The 17,902-nt window shown below is 38.7% G+C and overlaps 2 protein-coding genes across 4 annotated transcripts in view; one reads left to right on the top strand and one right to left on the bottom strand.

Annotated features, from left to right (window-relative positions):
* Positions 1–17,334, bottom strand: part of disp1 (dispatched homolog 1 (Drosophila)) — a 109,936-nt gene extending 92,602 nt beyond the window's left edge. For 2 of the 3 annotated variants that reach the window (XM_055015795.1, XM_055015793.1), the window contains exons 1-2: positions 17,177–17,334; positions 12,990–13,061 (exon numbers count right to left, since the gene is read on the bottom strand). The gene's annotated coding sequence lies outside the window, so the exon portion shown is untranslated. Of the gene's footprint in view, positions 1–1,495; positions 2,448–12,989; positions 13,062–17,176 lie in introns of those variants that run through there. The other variant, XM_055015796.1, reaches the window with a different exon arrangement.
* LOC111571287 (toll-like receptor 5) overlaps positions 1–17,902 on the top strand; it is a 189,606-nt gene that overhangs the window by 117,936 nt on the left and 53,768 nt on the right. The gene's annotated exons all lie outside the window — the stretch shown is intronic.

The raw sequence follows: 17,902 nt of genomic DNA, 5'->3' as shown, positions 1-17,902 counted from the left end.
CTGGAGCCTATCCCAGCTGACTCAGGTGAAGGCAGGGGACACCCTGGACAGGTCACCAGTCTGTCACAGGGCTACATACAAAGACAAACAATCACTCTCACATTCACACCTACGGGCAATTTAGAATGATCAATTAACCTCAGCATATTTTTGGACTGTGGGAGGAAGCCAGAGTACCCGGAGAGAACCCACACATGCACAGGGAGAACATGCAAACTCCATGCAGAAAGATCCCGGGAAAGCCGGGACGCGAACCAGGGACCTTCTTGCTGCAAGGCGAAAGTGCTAACCACTACGCCACTGTGCAGCCCTGGAAGATTTTTACTAATTTTTTGAAAATATTTACAAGAATTTTCTTGCCAAAATTGGGGATGATTTTTAAAAAAAAAAAAAAAAAACTTTTAAGGTAAACTTTAAGGAATTATTGGAATTTTCTACCTGAAGGTTTTGCAAATTTTCAGAAATTTGGGGAATTTTTCAGCTGAATTTTTGGATTTTTTTCAGACAAGGAAACAATATTTTTTGGTGCCCAACAGGAGGGTTACAGACGACAAAAAAAAAGTTCAGTCGTAAAGTTAAGAAACATGAAGAGTTTCTGTTTCATGGAAAAGCACTGACTAACTTTATGAAAAATGAAAGTCTGTAAGTGTTTGTAGTATTCTGTAACAGACAGAAAGACAGCATCCAGACTTCCATCATTCAGCAAAATGTACACAGTGGAGGTAGTATCAGTAGAAATTAGAATCTACTGTATTCTATTTATCCCATTTGTCAGATTTTTTATGTGCCTGCTGACTTCGTAAAGCACCTTTGAGTATCTTGTAGAGCACTATGTAGGTATTATGCATCACTATTGTTATTAAAATTGGATATTTTCTGATCCTAAATATTTGGCCACGTTACTCAGCTCATAAATGGGAGAAATTAATGGACTTTTGGAACCAGCATATGATCTATTTATCTCTAAGTAGCTGCTCCTGGAGCTGCCAAAACCAGTTCCACCTACATGTATGTACCACATGTAACGGTCTGCACGTGTGTCCTTCTACTTCTATCAAACTGGCATGCAGCACAGAAAACATGCTTTTCATCAGGTTAAATCCACACAGAATACAAAGAAAACGCCTTCAGCAGCAAAGAATAAAATGGACACAGACGTAAAACAAGATTAAACATGATTAAATCATCATTTAAGCAACGAAATGACACAAAAACAGCAGCTGTCGACCTCTAAATCAGCAGAGGAGGAAAAGAAAATGTGACAGAAGAAGGAACACACAGTATAGTCTCATCGTATCCAGTGTTGGTTAGAATACAGATTTTCATATATATATATATGTGTGTGTGTGTATATATGTATGTATATATATATATATATATATATATATATATATATATATATATATATATATATATATATATATATATATATATATATATATATATATACATATACACACACACACACACTGCATTGCCAAAAGTATTCACTCACCTGCCTTGACTCGCATATGAAGGTAAGTGACATCCCGTTCCTAATCCATAGGGTTCAATATGACGTGGGTCCACCCTTTGCAGCTAGAACAGCTTCAGCTCTTCTGGGAAGGCTGTCCACAAGGTTTAGGAGTGTGTTTATGGGAATTTTTGACCATTCTTCCAGAAGCACATTTGTGAGGTCACACACTGATGTTGGACCAGAAGGTCTGGCTCTCAGTCTCCACTCTAATTCATCCCAAAGGTGTTCTATGGGGTTGAGGTCAGGACTCTGTGCAGGCCAGTCAAGTTCATCCACACCAGACTCTGTCATCCATGTCTTTATGGACCTTGCTTTGTGCACTGGTGCACAGTCATGTTGGAAGAGGAAGGGACCAGCTCCAAACTGTTCCCACAAAGTTGGGAGCATGGAATTGTCCAAAATGTCTTGGTATGCTGAAGCATTCAGAGTTCCTTTCACTGGAACTAAGGGTCCAAGCCCAGCTCCTGAAAAACAAGCCCACACCATAATCCCCCCTCCACCAAACTTTACACTTGACACAATGCAGTCCCACAAGTATGGTTCTCCTGGCAACCTCCAAACCCAGACTGGTCCATCAGATTGCCAGATGGAGAAGCGTGATTGGTCACTCCAGAGAAGGTGTCTCCACTGCTCTAGAGTCCAGTGGTGGCTGCTTTACACCACTGCATCCCACGCTTTGCATTGCACTTGGTGATGTATGGCTTGGATGCAGCTGCTGGGCCATGGAAACCCATTCCATGAAGCTCTCTGCTGAAGCACTGTTCTGGAGCTAATCTGAAGGCCACATGAAGTTTGAAGGTCTGTAGAGATTGACTCTGCAGAAAGTTGGCCACCTCTTTGCACTATGCTCCTCAGCATCCACTGACCCCGCTCCGTCAGTTTACGTGTCCTACCACTTGGTGGCAGAGTTGCTGTCGTTCCCACACACTTCCACTTTCTTATAATACAGCTGACAGTTGACTGTGGAATATTTAGGAGTGAGGAAATGTCACGACTGGATTTGTTGCACAGGTGGCATCCTATCACAGTTCCACGCTGGAATTCACTGAGCTCCTGAGAGCGAGTCATTCTTTCACAAATGTTTGTAAAAGCAGTCTGCAGCCTAGGTGCTGGATTTTATACACCTGTGGACATGGAAGTGATTGGAACACCTGATTCTGATTATTTGGATGGATGAGCCAATAATTTTGCATATATACACACACACATATATATATATATATATATATATATATATATATATATATATATATATATATATATATATATATATATATATATATATATATAAAAACTATATATATATATACTATATAAAACTATAGAAGGGATGATAGGAGGCAGCTATATATATCCCTATAGAAGGACACAGAGGAGACAAAGAGGAGAGCAGAATATTAAATTGCTGTTGTTAGTCCAATTTATGGATGGATTGAAGCTCCGTTAAGGTCTTTGTGAAGCGAAACAAAAGGAAAGGACGGAGCTAACCTCCTCTCCATCCCTCCATCCTCCATCCCTCCATCCTCCTTGGTGTTGTGGTCCAAACAGGCCCTCCCAGGTCAGAGGTTTGAGTCTGAGCCAGCATTTCTGTCTTCCTCCGTCCCTGAGAAACCCTCCTGGTTAGTGTCAGTCTAATGAACTTTCTGAGCTGCTCTAAGGAAAGTAGATGGAACTCTGGGACAATTTACAGCAAACAGGAAGAGAAAAGGAGGGAAGAGGGCAGTTAAGTTGCAAAAGGAAGTATGAAATGCACTCTAGAAATTTTCTCCTGGCCGGTGAGCCCAAGATATGCCTTACATTTGCACATTTTTCCAATTTATCTCTTATTGAATTAAGGCTTCAGACTCCTGGACGCCTTTCAGGAGAATACAGCAGAAAGACAGAGAGGGAGAGTTGAAGGAAGGACTGAATCTGAGCCAGGATGATAGGGAACATATAATCTGAGCCGTTTCTCTTTGTAGTGAGGATGATAGGGAATATATAACAGAGATGGTGTTGGAGTTCGACCCATTCTGAAGCTGCAATCAGTGAAACACTATTAAATTTTCATGTTAGAAAACTGAACTGCAGCCAACAGGAAATGTTTTACTCGTATAGTACATCAGATGCATTCTGTTTCCATGATGTAAACCTTCGTTTATGGTTCAGATCTGTATTTATAAGTCAGTTCTGACCGCCGTGTCACAGCTGATAGTCACACACATAACAGGGCCTCTATATGTTCACAAAACTATAAAATACATAAAATACCTACAGCCTCAGACATAAAAAGACCTCTATATGGTAACAAAATTATCATATTCTCTGTTTCATTGCGGATACTGACAGAGGCACAGCGGTGAACTGTACTTTTTATCTGCTGTTTCTCTCTTTATTTCCCCCCGTTATCAGTTTTCTTTTATCTGCAGGGTCTGCTGTGTGGTTTGGGTGCGATTGAGGACGTTGATAGCTGCAATCATTCTTAAACTGGGCGAGTCCATGTTTTTATGCCAATAATTCCCTTGGGTTGAGGGTATAGTTGTTCTGACAGTTTAATCTGGACCACAATCATCCAGATTTGGAAATCCCATGTGTTGCTATCCAGGACCAGATAATCATCTTACTTTTGGGATAACTTTTCAAAGCAGCATTGGTTTGGAACAAAACTTCAACTATTACTAAACCCAAAACCGGCAGCGCTCTAAATGGAAATACACAATAGAACGGAAAGAACAGAAACAACAGCAATAAAACTACACTCCTTTCATTTTCAGTTTCTTTTAAACAGTCAGACACCTTGTGAACAACATACTGAAGATCTGATCCAGACTGAAATCAGGACTGGATTACGTGATCTGATCCCATTCCTGAATCTACTATTTGTTTCTGATGTGATCCTGTTGGACAGCTAAAATCTGATTCAACTGCTTCGAACAACTGGGCCCAGATGTTCCACAGTTCTCCTTATTTTGATTTTAACAGGTGAGAAGAAAAGTCAGGGCATGTTTTAGTCATGTAGTGTTTCTGTTTAAATGGTGGATATGAGCAGCTTCATCTGGGCAGCAGACACTAGTTTTTTATCTAGTACCTCCAGTAATTCAACAATTAACGCAAATTCAACCAATCTCCCTGAATTCTGCGCCGCCTTCCAATTCTGTCCAGTCACCGCAACTTTTCCACAATTTTGTCCCGCTTCCTGTGAGTTCCACCAATCATAGCAGTCCAAACGTAATGCACACGTTTCCCAATTCACTTCTTTGTTTCTGGTGTGAAGATGCAGACATGTCCCATTCTAATGTTTCTCATTTATCAACTAAAATTAATGCTAAAGACAGTGAAAAACAATTCCTGATGTTCTTCACCAAAGTGGAGCTAAACTGTTTTACACCCGTGGAATATTGTGGTGAAAAACAAATGAAAACCATCGACTGACAAACACTTTTCTACCACAAACCTATCAGGAGAACGTCTGGAAGGAGCAGAAACAGACCAGACAGATCACAGTGATGGAAGCTGTTGATCCAGACCACTACCAGACTCCTACCAGACCTCTCCCAGACCAGTACCAGATCTCTACCAGACCTCTACCAGACGAGTACCAGACCTCTCCCAGACCAGTACCAGACCTCTACCACACCAGTACAAGACCACTGGTTCTGTCTGCAGAAAGTCAACGGAGCAGTGTTTGAGGTGCAGCTGTGTTCTGAGTGATTTTTCAACTTAAACCACAGGAAGTTGTCATAGTTTAAGGGATGGCATGTAAGATAAAATCAAACGCTCTTACTTTTGAAGGTGCAAAAACCGTTTTTTATGCTTCGATTATGACACATTTCATATTCTGTATTTCATGCTGGTCACAAGCCAACGGATCAGCTTTGAAACCTCTAGAATCTTTATAAAAACAAGTAATTAAAACCCTGCAGAAGAAGACACAACGGTATCACCACTGTCATATATTGGATATCTTGTTAAATTTTGAAAACTTGTGATCATGTATGCTGATGTACGTTTGGTTTTCAAGGTTGCAATGGAAATACTACCAGGACAACAAGGGCTTCTTCTAGGTGTCAGTGTCGTATCCCTCCACCTAAAACTGCCTTTGGGCAGTTGACCTTCTCCTACAAAACAATAACAGAATGGAATCAGCTCCCCTCTGAACTAAAGACATTAACTGATTTTAAAGACTTTTCTAAAGAAACTAAAACATGGATCCAGAGAAACCAAACCTGTCAGCACTGACAGTCCTTGAAATGACTTTTTTTAACCGTGTAAATGTGAGATCCTTTTTTTAAAATGTGATGTTTGCTTTTCTATCTTTACTTGATTCTCTTGCCTGCTCCAAGAACTGCAGATAGAAACTAGTGAGTATAATCTGGTCCAGAGCATCTCTACCTTGAGTTTAATGTTCTTCTGTACATGGTCCCTGTCAAATAAACTAATTTTAAATAATAATACAAATAAGCTCGGATAAGAAACCAGGTAAATGTAAGCATTAGTAAAAAAACAAGGCAAGGAATACTAAAGTAGAACAGAGATAAATAATAAAGACTATATAGACCTTTTATATGTACAGATGGATACCTGTACTATAAAGTTATAACACTCACTGCACTTGAAAAGTTATGAAGAGACTACATTCATGTATTTCCCAAAAGTATGGATGAGTAAGATTTCACATTTCATGCCTCCTGTCAGTCGATAATGGAACCAACAGATATTGTAGAAACAGAGACATCCTCTGTAGATGTCAGGGACTGGCTGCTGGTTCATTAGTCATCCTGATGCCAGCTTTAGTACCTAATATTACTGGACTGTTACCAGCTATCACCATCAGACATCTCACTGCCAGAGCAAACGGATACAGAAATATGTTTTGTCTTTTTTGTCCAACTGGTGCCACATTTCCAGGGTTTTTCTGACGTTTCTGGAGGGTTCTAGTTTAGTATTTCATCAGACAGTCTTTTTGAGGTTATCATTTATGGCAGCTGATTTTTTTCTTCCTGAATTTATGTCCTCTATGGTGTTATAGGAGCCCTCATCATGTTGTGCAGGTTAAACTAGACAGAACGATGCTTTCAGTGACTCAAAAAGTGACGATAAATGGACTGAAAACACCAGAACAGCAGCATTAAAGCTACAAAATTAACTCACAGTTTCTGAACACACATTGGTCTAGTCCCCTTTATGATGACTAGCCCAGTATCTTTTCTCTCAGTAACTCTCATGGAGCTTTTCTGTTCAGTTCAGGTGCTGCATGGAATTATTTCTGGTGGTTTATTTTAATATCATTTGTTCACAATCAAATTCAGAATCAGACAAAGATACAGAAACCATCATTGGCTGTGAGTCTTAAAATAGACAAGAAAACATGCATTTATGTACAAAGACTATTTAATAAGGAAGAAAAAGAGATAATAATAAACAGCCACTGACGTTCTACACAGAAGATCTCATACGACTGCCATCTGGTCCACATATATGTTGTATAATTCTGGCCACAGAATTATAACAGATGTATTAGGATGGAAGCCTCTAATTCAAGATGAAGGAAGCCTGACCACTCATGATAAATGAACCCAGCATCATTCTGGAAACTCCACAATCAAGAAATCCAAGAAAAGATAAAGTTGTTCTGAAGCTGTACAGCCTAAAAACATGTCTTCTGTTCACTGACAGTCAAAAAATACCTAAAATGCTTTGCCATGACGTCTGTTGATGGATAAGTTCAGATATGGATATGTAGACATTGATAATACCCGGAGGATACAGCCTGGTCAGTTTCCAATAAAAACCTGCTGAGCTGATGACATTCTCATTAGCTGCAATTGCACTTTGTAATAATGATAATTATAAAAGATTAGCATGCCAAAACACTAAAACACAGTCAACATAAACCTGTTTACTATCTCCATGTAGTTATTAGAGATGCAGATTGAAGCATTTAGCCAAAAGCAACACATAAAACCACCAGACACTGTCCAGACTGGTCTGGAATCAGCTGGAGGATGGTGAAAAACAACAAAAAAAATCATTCATCAATCAAGATAAGCTCTGTCTGACTGAGAATACTGATCCAGTTTTTAATTAATTAATTAATTAATTAATTAATTAATTAATTAATTAATTAATTAATTAATTAATTAATTAATTAATTAATTAATTAATTAATTAATTAATTAATTAATTAATCAATCAATCAATCAATCAATCAATCAATCAATCAATCAATCAATCAATCAATCAATCAATCAATCAATCAATCAATCAATCAATCAATCAATTAATTAGTTAATTAGTTAATTAGTTAACTAATTAGTTAGTTGATTGATTGATTGATTGATTGATTGATTGATTGATTGATTGATTGATTGATTGATTGATTAATTAATTTTACATCCCAAAGTCAGCTAAATTCTCCATGCAGCAGTAAAATGTGTTGTTACTGGAGTTTAGAGAAGCAAAGTAAACACTGTCACTCCTTTTGGCATCATTTAACTGATCCAGCTGGAGAAGAATCCAAGATCACTGAACCTATAAAAGCTTTAATCAATAACACACTAAATCAGAAAAGTTGTGTTATTATCGGAGGAGAAAAGGATCTAATTTGTCAAATGACAAAAACTAATTCTTCTGGAGACCAGAGGTGAGGTGTTGAGAGCTGCTGGTGGAATCCATCTTCCATCTGTCCAGCATCAGTCTGCACTTAGAGCAGATCTGATGAGGCCTTCCAGTCATTCACCTCTTTTACCATATCCTCTACACAGAAACAGGAAGGTAGTAGAAAACAGAATGGAGCTAAGAGATGGAAATGATTCATCAGAGCTAAGAAGAACCCAGCCCTGTGTTTATCCTTTACTGTGAATGACACTCATCTCTAAAGCACAACAGCGCATTTCTCCTGTCATATTGTTGGTGGTAACCTTCTGCTTTATGTCCCTCCTCTTTCTAGTCTTCATTCAAGGTGACACTACGTCTTCTCACTATTCATCTACCTGATCCGCCCCTTTTAATCAGAACGACTACATCACAACATGAAGAACATTACATGAAGCCCAGGAGGTCGACAGAAGACGAGATGAACAGAAATCCCCCTGGAAAGCAGACTGGGGAGGTTTATCTGAGTAACTGAACTGCCTTTATCGGTCCTCCAGCATGTCACCACTTTGACTAGAAACCAGAAATCTCTCAGGTCTGATCAGACCTTTCCATTGGTTAAAATAATGCTCCAGACATTAAGCAGGTCAGTGTGTTTATGGACAGTCCGTCCTGGTAGATAAAATCATGGTTTCATTTCAGTAAATGTGACTTTCAGACACCATATTTCACTCTTTTCAGTTCTGTCTGCAGTAACTGAGTGGAGACTAGAGTCTTCTCTGGGTACAGACTCCTAGAAGCTTCTACTAAAGCATCTGAGACATTTAGATGGCATCATCTACCAACAGTCTGTATGGAAAGGCATTCAGAAAACAACCTCCAATATCTTCTAACCATCTGAACTGCAGAGAGCTTTGCATTCACATTAGTGCAGCTTCATGCCATCACAATTAAACTGTTTTTAAGTGCTTTTAAAATGCTGACATTCCAGATTATAACATTAAAGAGCAGCAAACTGAAGCAGAGAGGTTCAGAAATGATAACAACATCTAATAATGCTCAGAATACAGCCAACAAAGACCTACTTTTACTACTTTAGCTCATCCAAACTGTATCAGACAACAGATTTATTTTTAATTTGTCTCACAGTTTGATTTACAATATTATTTTTGAAGTCAAGCTTCAATATTTACATTGGTAAAACAAATTTATTATATGAGATGGATCATGATCACATGATCATCAAAAGCATGAAACACAACAGTTTAAATGCTTGCTTAGACAAATACAACCTCCAGAAACTTTATCTGCTTTAAATTGGGACCACATTTGTCTTCTTTTGCAGCTGATTGTGACTAGAATCATGCATTATTATGAATCATAAAACAACATGTATGAAGTTTAGATCCTGAGAAGGAGGATAACGCTGTCCTCTACTGCCTCTGCTCATGGAATATTTCCTTCAGCTAAATGCCGGCGCTTACAGTCAGGAGACATTACGGCATCTTATCACCAGATGGACAAAAGAGGATTGAGCCGGCTGCTGTGGCTCAGACGAGACATGATTCATTCTCACCATGAATGTCGGTGCTGTCAGGAGAAGGTGACGGCGCTAAACAAACAAACCTCTGATAAACATGCAGAAAATAAGAACTCTGCTATGTGTGGACTATTCTCTGTTAGTTATCAGTGGTTTGTTTCTGACAGGAGACGCAGAATTACAAAGAGGAAGACTAACCGAAGCTACCAGTGTAATCAAAGGTATCAGAAATACTGCCAGCAGCTCAGAAACCTTCTGGATCCAGACACAAAGGCAGCACAACAAAGACTGATGTAGAAACAGAGAGATCGGCTTACAGAAAGGATAACACTGTGGAGAAAACCTGCCCAGATGCAGACGGAGGCCAAAACAAGACGACAAGCAGCTGCTGCAGCTGTCTGGACCAGCTGTTCACAGCGATAGGAGTCCAGGATGGACGGATTCAGAGACGGTCAGGACAGAGGAGGCAGAAAAAAGGAAAAACCTCAGAGAGAAAGGAGGTCTTAGAGTGTCTCTCTAAGGTTACAGCTTCTTTTTAAACATAACTGTGGAGAGGAAAGCTACACATCACAGCACATTTGGTTTAACAGCATCTGAACAACTTAAACAGAACATTAAACAAACCATCCATGTCCTACTGAACAACACAATGTGAGGCTTCAGACACAAAAACCATGTCTTAGTAGCTGGATTTAACACCAAAGAAACTTATATATCCATCCATCCATCCATCATCCATCCATCCATCATTCATTCATCATCCATCCATCCATCATTCATTCATCATCCATCCATCCATCATCCATCCATCATTCATCATCCATCCATCATCCATCCATCATTCATCATCCATCCATCCATCATCCATCCATCATCCATCCATCCATCATTCATTCATCATCCATGCCTCCATCATTCATTCATCATCCATCCATCCATCATCCATCCATCATTCATCATCCATCCATCATCCATCCATCATTCATCATCCATCCATCCATCCATCATCCATCCATCATCATCCATCCATCCATCATCCATTCATCCATCCATCAATCATCCATCATCCATCATCTATCAATCCATCATCATCCATACATCCATCATCCATCATCCATCCATCATCCATCCCTCCATCCCTCCATCATTCATCATCCATCCATCCATCAATCATCCATCATCCATCCATCCATCATCATCCATACATCCATCCATCATTATCCATCCATCCATCATTCATCATCCATCCATCATCCATCCCTCCATCCATCCATCATTCATCATCCATCCATCCATCCATCATTCATCATCCATCCATCCATCCATCCATCATCATCCATCCATCCATCCATCAATCATCCATCATCCATCCATCCATCCATCATCATTCATACATCCATCATCCATCCATCCATCCATCATTCATCATCCATCCATCCATCATCCACCCACCCATCCATCATCCATCCATCCATCCATCATCATTCATACATCCATCATCCATCCATCCATCCATCATTCATCATCCATCCATCCATCATCCACCCACCCATCCATCATCCATCCACCCATCCATCATCCATCCATCCATCATCCATTCATCCATCATCCATCCACCGTTTAATCCTCTTTAGGGTCATGGGGGTGGAGTCTTATCCCAGCTGACTGAGCGTGAAGGCAGGAGACACCTGGACAGGTAACAGCGTATCAATCACATTCACACCTACGAACAGTTTAGAATCACCAGTTAACCTCAGCATGTTTGTGGACTGTGGGAGGAAGCTGGAGAACCTGGAGAAAACCCACACATGTACAGGAGAACATGGAGACTCCATGCAGGAAGATCCCAGGAAGGCTCTCATGGCTACACGCATGTCGCAAACATTAAGTGATCAGTACTTCAGTGTGATGTTTTATGGTGCAGAAAAGCCTCTCAGACATTAACAGTACTGTGACTAAATGTAATATTCAGTCAATGCCATGTGTTTAGTTAACTTGTATGACTAACAGTTATTTAGAAATTAAACGTGCACATTTTAATCTGTATTTAACCAGTTTTGTTGATATTTAGTCTTAATGCCACCAGCAAGCAATTCATACAGCAGTGGAAATGTATGGGGTGTTTTGGGACATCCCATACATTTGTGAAATATCACATTAAGAATCACTCTGAGGTCTTCAGTGTAATTTCTTTTAGTACAGTCACAGCCATAATACTCAACACATCCTGAAAAAAGCCACTAAATACTTAAAATGGATTGGTTCCATAAAAATAAGAAATTTTGACAATTGGGCCATTTTGGTAGAATTTAGTTTTGCTCGTTTTTCTTCTAAATAATAAACAAAAAAGATTATTTCTATGTGTTTGTGTCTGTCTGATGCACCTTCAGAAACACAAAAAGATATTTACACAAATATTTCATGATCATACTTGAGTTTGTGTAAAATTTAGAGGGTGTCTGAAACCTTGTTTCCCACTACTGTACATGCTGAAGAAGTATTTTTCTCTTCTTCAACGTTAAATGATGGAGGACATCCCACAGGAAACCCTCAGCACATTAAAGCACTGATTTACTAACCAGCATCAGACTGACCCCTAGTGGGCGTTTCAGAGAGATACAAGCAGAGCTGAAGTTTGAAGAAGCAGGAGGAGCAGAAAGCATCGCTTCAGGCCATGGAAAGGTTTAATCTGTGAAAACCATCAGTAGAACACAGCGAACTCTGTAACTGCTCTACATCCAAACACAGACGAGTTCATCTGGGGACAGATGGAGTTTGAAGCGTCCTCCATGGCAGGAGTGTGTGTTGGCGTGCACTGCATGTTTAATCCTCCTGTTGTTCTCATTTATGGGCACCAAAAAATATTGTTTCCTAGTCTGAAATCAACCAAAATCCAGAGAAGTTCGCTGGATTTTGATTCAATTCAATTCAATTCAATTTTATTTATATAGGGCCAAGTACAGTCAAATTGTCTCGAGACACTTTACAGAACCCATATGCCTGAACCCCCAGAGCAAGCCCTAAGGAGACAGTGGCAGGAAAACACCCTTTTAACAGGGAAAAAACCTTGAGCAGAACCTGGCTTTTGGTTGATTTTTATGTGAATGTTCTTAAGAAACATCTTTAACATTTCTTTTTTTCCACAAAAAAGTGTTCAAAAATTTCCCAAAAATGTTGAAAATGTGGACATCAGAAGTTTCACTGTGAAAATATATATTTTTTCCACATTTTCAAATTTTAAAACGGGTCAATTTGACCCGCAGGACGACACGAGGGTTAATGGGGTGTGTGTTTGTGTGCACTGCATGTTTAATGGGCTGAGTGTGTGTTTAGCAGGGTTTGTGTGCTTCAGATACTTACAGAGATGAGCTGTGTGTTTGTGTTTTCTTGTTTCTGTCAGAGATGAGATCAGCTGGACGCCTCTATGGGACTCTGAGAACAGAAAAATCATTCAGAAATCACTTCTTTCACATCATCAAAACTGATTTTATCACATCTGTTTTCATGTAGGGCCGGCATCAGGGACAAAACAGCAAAAACCTTTCAAAATAAAACCTAATCTAACACCACCAGCAGCCAGAACAACCAGTAATACCAGTTTATATCATGTTTGCTCTTCTTTCTAACTCGGTTCATTCCTCAGTTATAACACCTGAAAACCTCTGCACTCCACTGGTGTTTCTGAGTATTTGGCTGGAGAGCTCCTGGTCACACTCGTATGTTTCTGAGAAGCTATAAGAAGAGGATTAGTTTCTAATGCTCGTGAGAGAAACACTTCCGCAACAAACTAATGACACAGAGCTCAGTAACCTGCCCATATAAACACTGCTTAAACATCTCTCTACTGTAGTAAACATCTCTCAACGTTGCTCCTCTTTCAACTAAAAAAAAATCAGAATTAAGTCTCAGTTAAAGGTTTATTTTTACTTAATAAAGCTCATGTTTTCCATGGTTCCATATCATACAGAATATCTTCCACATTACTGAGGTGTTTTAACCCTGGTGTCGTCCTTTAAAGTTTGAAAATGTGGGAAAAAAAATATTTTCACAGTGAAAACTTCCACATTTTCAACATTTTGGGGAATTTTTTGATGGAAAAAAAGAAATGTTAAAAAATGTTTCTTTAAGAACATTCACACAAAAAAAATCAACCAAAATCCAGCAAATTTCTGTGTGACACTTATAATACTGCTTATCATGTTATATTCTATTCTTCATCCTCAACCTTTTATTCAGTCTCGTCTGGCCTCCTGAATCCACTTTCTGGTGCCAAATATTCCATCACGTCTGTTCATTTTAAAGCTTCTGGCAGAGAAACTGTTGGTTCTGTGCGAACAACCTCACCTGTAACTACGACACCTTCTCACCTGTATGTTTCTCTCTCCAGAAACCTTCAAATACATCTGGAAAGTTACCGTACCTGTCTTCATACACACCTGACCCTCATGTAGATGACCCGTAACTCTTAACCCTCCTGTTGTCTTCATTTACAGGCACCAAAAAATATTGTTTCCTTGTCTGAAAAAAAAATCCCAAAAAATCAGCAAAAAAATGCCCCAAATTTCTGAAAATTTGCAAAACCTTCAGGAAGAAAATTCCAATAATTCCTTAAAAGTTTCCCTTAAAAATTTTATATAAAAAAATCCTCCAGATTTGGCAAGAAAATTCTTGTAAATATTTTCAAAAAATTAGGAAAAATCTTCCAAAAAATCCTAAAAATATCTAAATTTATTACATATATATCAGTAAAACTTCACCAAAAAATTTGCTGGATTTTGGCTGATTTTTTTATGTGAATGTTCTTAAAGAAACACTTTTTTAACATTTCTTTTTTTCCACCAAAAATTTTCAAAAATGTTAAAGTTTTCACTGTGAAAATATATTTTCCCCACATTTTCTGACTTTAAAACGGAGGACACCACCAGGGTGAACTCACCTGAAGTTCTACTAGAACCAGACCTGTTTAACTAAAATGAAGTTCTACTAGAACCAGACCTGTTTAACTAAAATGAAGTTAGAGTAGAACCAGACCTGTTTAACTAACATGAAGTTAGAGTAGAACCAGACCTGTTTAACTAACATGAAGTTCTACTAGAACCAGACCTGTTTAACTAACATGAAGTTCTACTAGAACCAGACCTGTTTAACTAAAATGAAGTTAGAGTAGAACCAGACCTGTTTAACTAACAAGGAAGTTCTACTAGAACCAGACCTGTTTAACTAAAATGAAGTTAGAGTAGAACCAGACCTGTTTAACTAACAAGGAAGTTCTACTAGAACCAGACCTGTTTAACTAAAATGAAGTTAGAGAAGAACCAGACCTGTTTAACTAAAATGAAGTTCTACTAGAACCAGACCTGTTTAACTAAAATGAAGTTAGAGAAGAACCAGACCTGTTTAACTAACCTGAAGTTCTACTAGAACCAGACCTGTTTAACTAAAATGAAGTTCTACTAGAACCAGACCTGTTTAACTAAAATGAAGTTAGAGTAGAACCAGACCTGTTTAACTAACATGAAGTTAGAGTAGAACCAGACCTGTTTAACTAACATGAAGTTCTACTAGAACCAGACCTGTTTAACTAAAATGAAGTTAGAGTAGAACCAGACCTGTTTAACTAACATGAAGTTCTACTAGAACCAGACCTGTTTAACTAAAATGAAGTTAGAGTAGAACCAGACCTGTTTAACTAACATGAAGTTCTACTAGAACCAGACCTGTTTAACTAACATGAAGTTCTACTAGAACCAGACCTGTTTAACTAAAATGAAGTTAGAGTAGAACCAGACCTGTTTAACTAACAAGGAAGTTCTACTAGAACCAGACCTGTTTAACTAAAATGAAGTTAGAGAAGAACCAGACCTGTTTAACTAAAATGAAGTTCTACTAGAACCAGACCTGTTTAACTAAAATGAAGTTAGAGTAGAACCAGACCTGTTTAACTAACCTGAAGTTCTACTAGAACCAGACCTGTTTAACTAAAATGAAGTTCTTCTAGAACCAGGCCTGTTTAACTAAAATGAAGTTCTTCTAGAACCAGACCTGTTTAACTAAAATGAAGTTCTTCTAGAACCAGACCTGTTTAACTAACATGAAGTTCTACTAGAACCAGACCTGTTTAACTAAAATGAAGTTCTACTAGAACCAGACCTGTTTAACTAACATGAAGTTCTTCTAGAACCAGACCTGTTTAACTAAAATGAAGTTAGAGTAGAACCAGACCTGTTTAACTAACAAGGAAGTTCTACTAGAACCAGACCTGTTTAACTAAAATGAAGTTAGAGTAGAACCAGACCTGTTTAACTAACAAGGAAGTTCTACTAGAACCAGACTTGTTTAACTAAAATGAAGTTAGAGAAGAACCAGACCTGTTTAACTAAAATGAAGTTCTACTAGAACCAGACCTGTTTAACTAAAATGAAGTTAGAGTAGAACCAGACCTGTTTAACTAAAATGAAGTTCTACTAGAACCAGACCTGTTTAACTAACATGAAGTTCTACTAGAACCAGACCTGTTTAACTAAAATGAAGTTCTTCTAGAACCAGGCCTGTTTAACTAAAATGAAGTTCTTCTAGAACCAGACCTGTTTAACTAAAATGAAGTTCTTCTAGAACCAGACCTGTTTAACTAACATGAAGTTCTACTAGAACCAGACCTGTTTAACTAAAATGAAGTTCTTCTAGAACCAGACCTGTTTAACTAAAATGAAGTTAGAGTAGAACCAGACCTGTTTAACTAACCTGAAGTTCTACTAGAACCAGACCTGTTTAACTAAAATGAAGTTCTACTAGAACCAGACCTGTTTAACTAACATGAAGTTCTACTAGAACCAGACCTGTTTAACTAAAATGAAGTTCTTCTAGAACCAGGCCTGTTTAACTAAAATGAAGTTCTTCTAGAACCAGACCTGTTTAACTAAAATGAAGTTCTTCTAGAACCAGACCTGTTTAACTAACATGAAGTTCTACTAGAACCAGACCTGTTTAACTAAAATGAAGTTCTTCTAGAACCAGACCTGTTTAACTAACATGAAGTTCCACTAGAACCAGACCTGTTTAACTAAAGTGAAGTTCTACTAGAACCAGACCTGTTTAACTAAAATGACTCTGTGATTACTGAACCATTTAACACAGAAAAGAGTTCAAACTAACCCCCAGCTCTCCTGAATGTTTAATCCAGAGGGTTGTTGTTGAGTTTCTGCTGTTACTTTGAGGCTGTTGTGTGTTTTCGTGACGACCACAGATATCCTGGTAGCTTCGGCCTGAAGTCAAACCACAGCTGGCCCTACCGAGATAGCTCCTCTGGAGAAAAACCTGAAGACCACACATCTAAGACCAGCTCCCTGCTCATCCAGAGAGCTCCACACTCTACAATAAGAGCCTGTTTTACCCCCCGAAACACCGCAGAGCTCAGGTTTTAGCCCCTGACCGAGCTAGCTAAGTTCAGCTAGGCTAGCTAACCTAGCTGACCAAACAGCTGGATAAACAACAGCGGCTCGTCTGGAGGCTTCTGTCCCGGTCAGACTCACTCCCACAGGGGGACTCACCCGGTCTAGAGGGCCCAACACACGGAGAGAACAGCCTGGAGAAGAGACAAGTATTCCCGGTGTTCCACTTTAGTTTCTGCCCGCTGCTGCTGTATCCACTATCCGAGCATCAGACCATGTTGGCCGGGCAGCTGCGCACTGAGGTCCCGCTTAGGAGGCTCCTGGAAGAAGGAAGGAGACTAAGAAGGGCACAAGCAGGGACTGTCGTCCCCTTAAAGGTAGTCTGACTAGTTTTAAAGTGTCTCTGGAAGAACGTAGGGAACTAGGAAGGGCACTGAGAGAGACTGTAGTGTCCTTAGTCACTTATATCCTGGTAGTCTGAGTAGTTTTTATAACATTTTAATGTCTGCACAGTTTAGCTATCATTCTGCAGTTATATATTGAGACACAATTATTTTAATCGTACATTTAAAACAACACTTGTACAGCCAAAGTGTTATAATATAGAAAATAAAGACTTCAAAATTTTGAATATTAAATTAAATTAAAGTTAAGACCTTGAATAATTATGGTGAAAACCTTCTAAAATTATATTAAGCTCAATTTTATCTGTATAAAAAAGTCAAAGCTAAGATCACCTTTCAGAAAAAATGTCTGTTTTCTTGTAAAATCCTTTTCTTCCCACGAAATATCAGTATATGTAAACAAGAAGTATGCTTAAGTGGCACATTTAGAGGGCAATTAAATCTTAACAGATCACAATTTTCTTATTATATTACTAAATGT

This window comes from Amphiprion ocellaris, chromosome 12, assembly GCF_022539595.1.
Source record: "Amphiprion ocellaris isolate individual 3 ecotype Okinawa chromosome 12, ASM2253959v1, whole genome shotgun sequence".
In the NCBI taxonomy this organism is placed as follows: Eukaryota; Metazoa; Chordata; class Actinopteri; family Pomacentridae; genus Amphiprion; species Amphiprion ocellaris.
The sequence above is the reverse complement of the archived record's forward strand: the minus strand, read 5'-3'. Positions and strand labels throughout refer to the sequence as shown.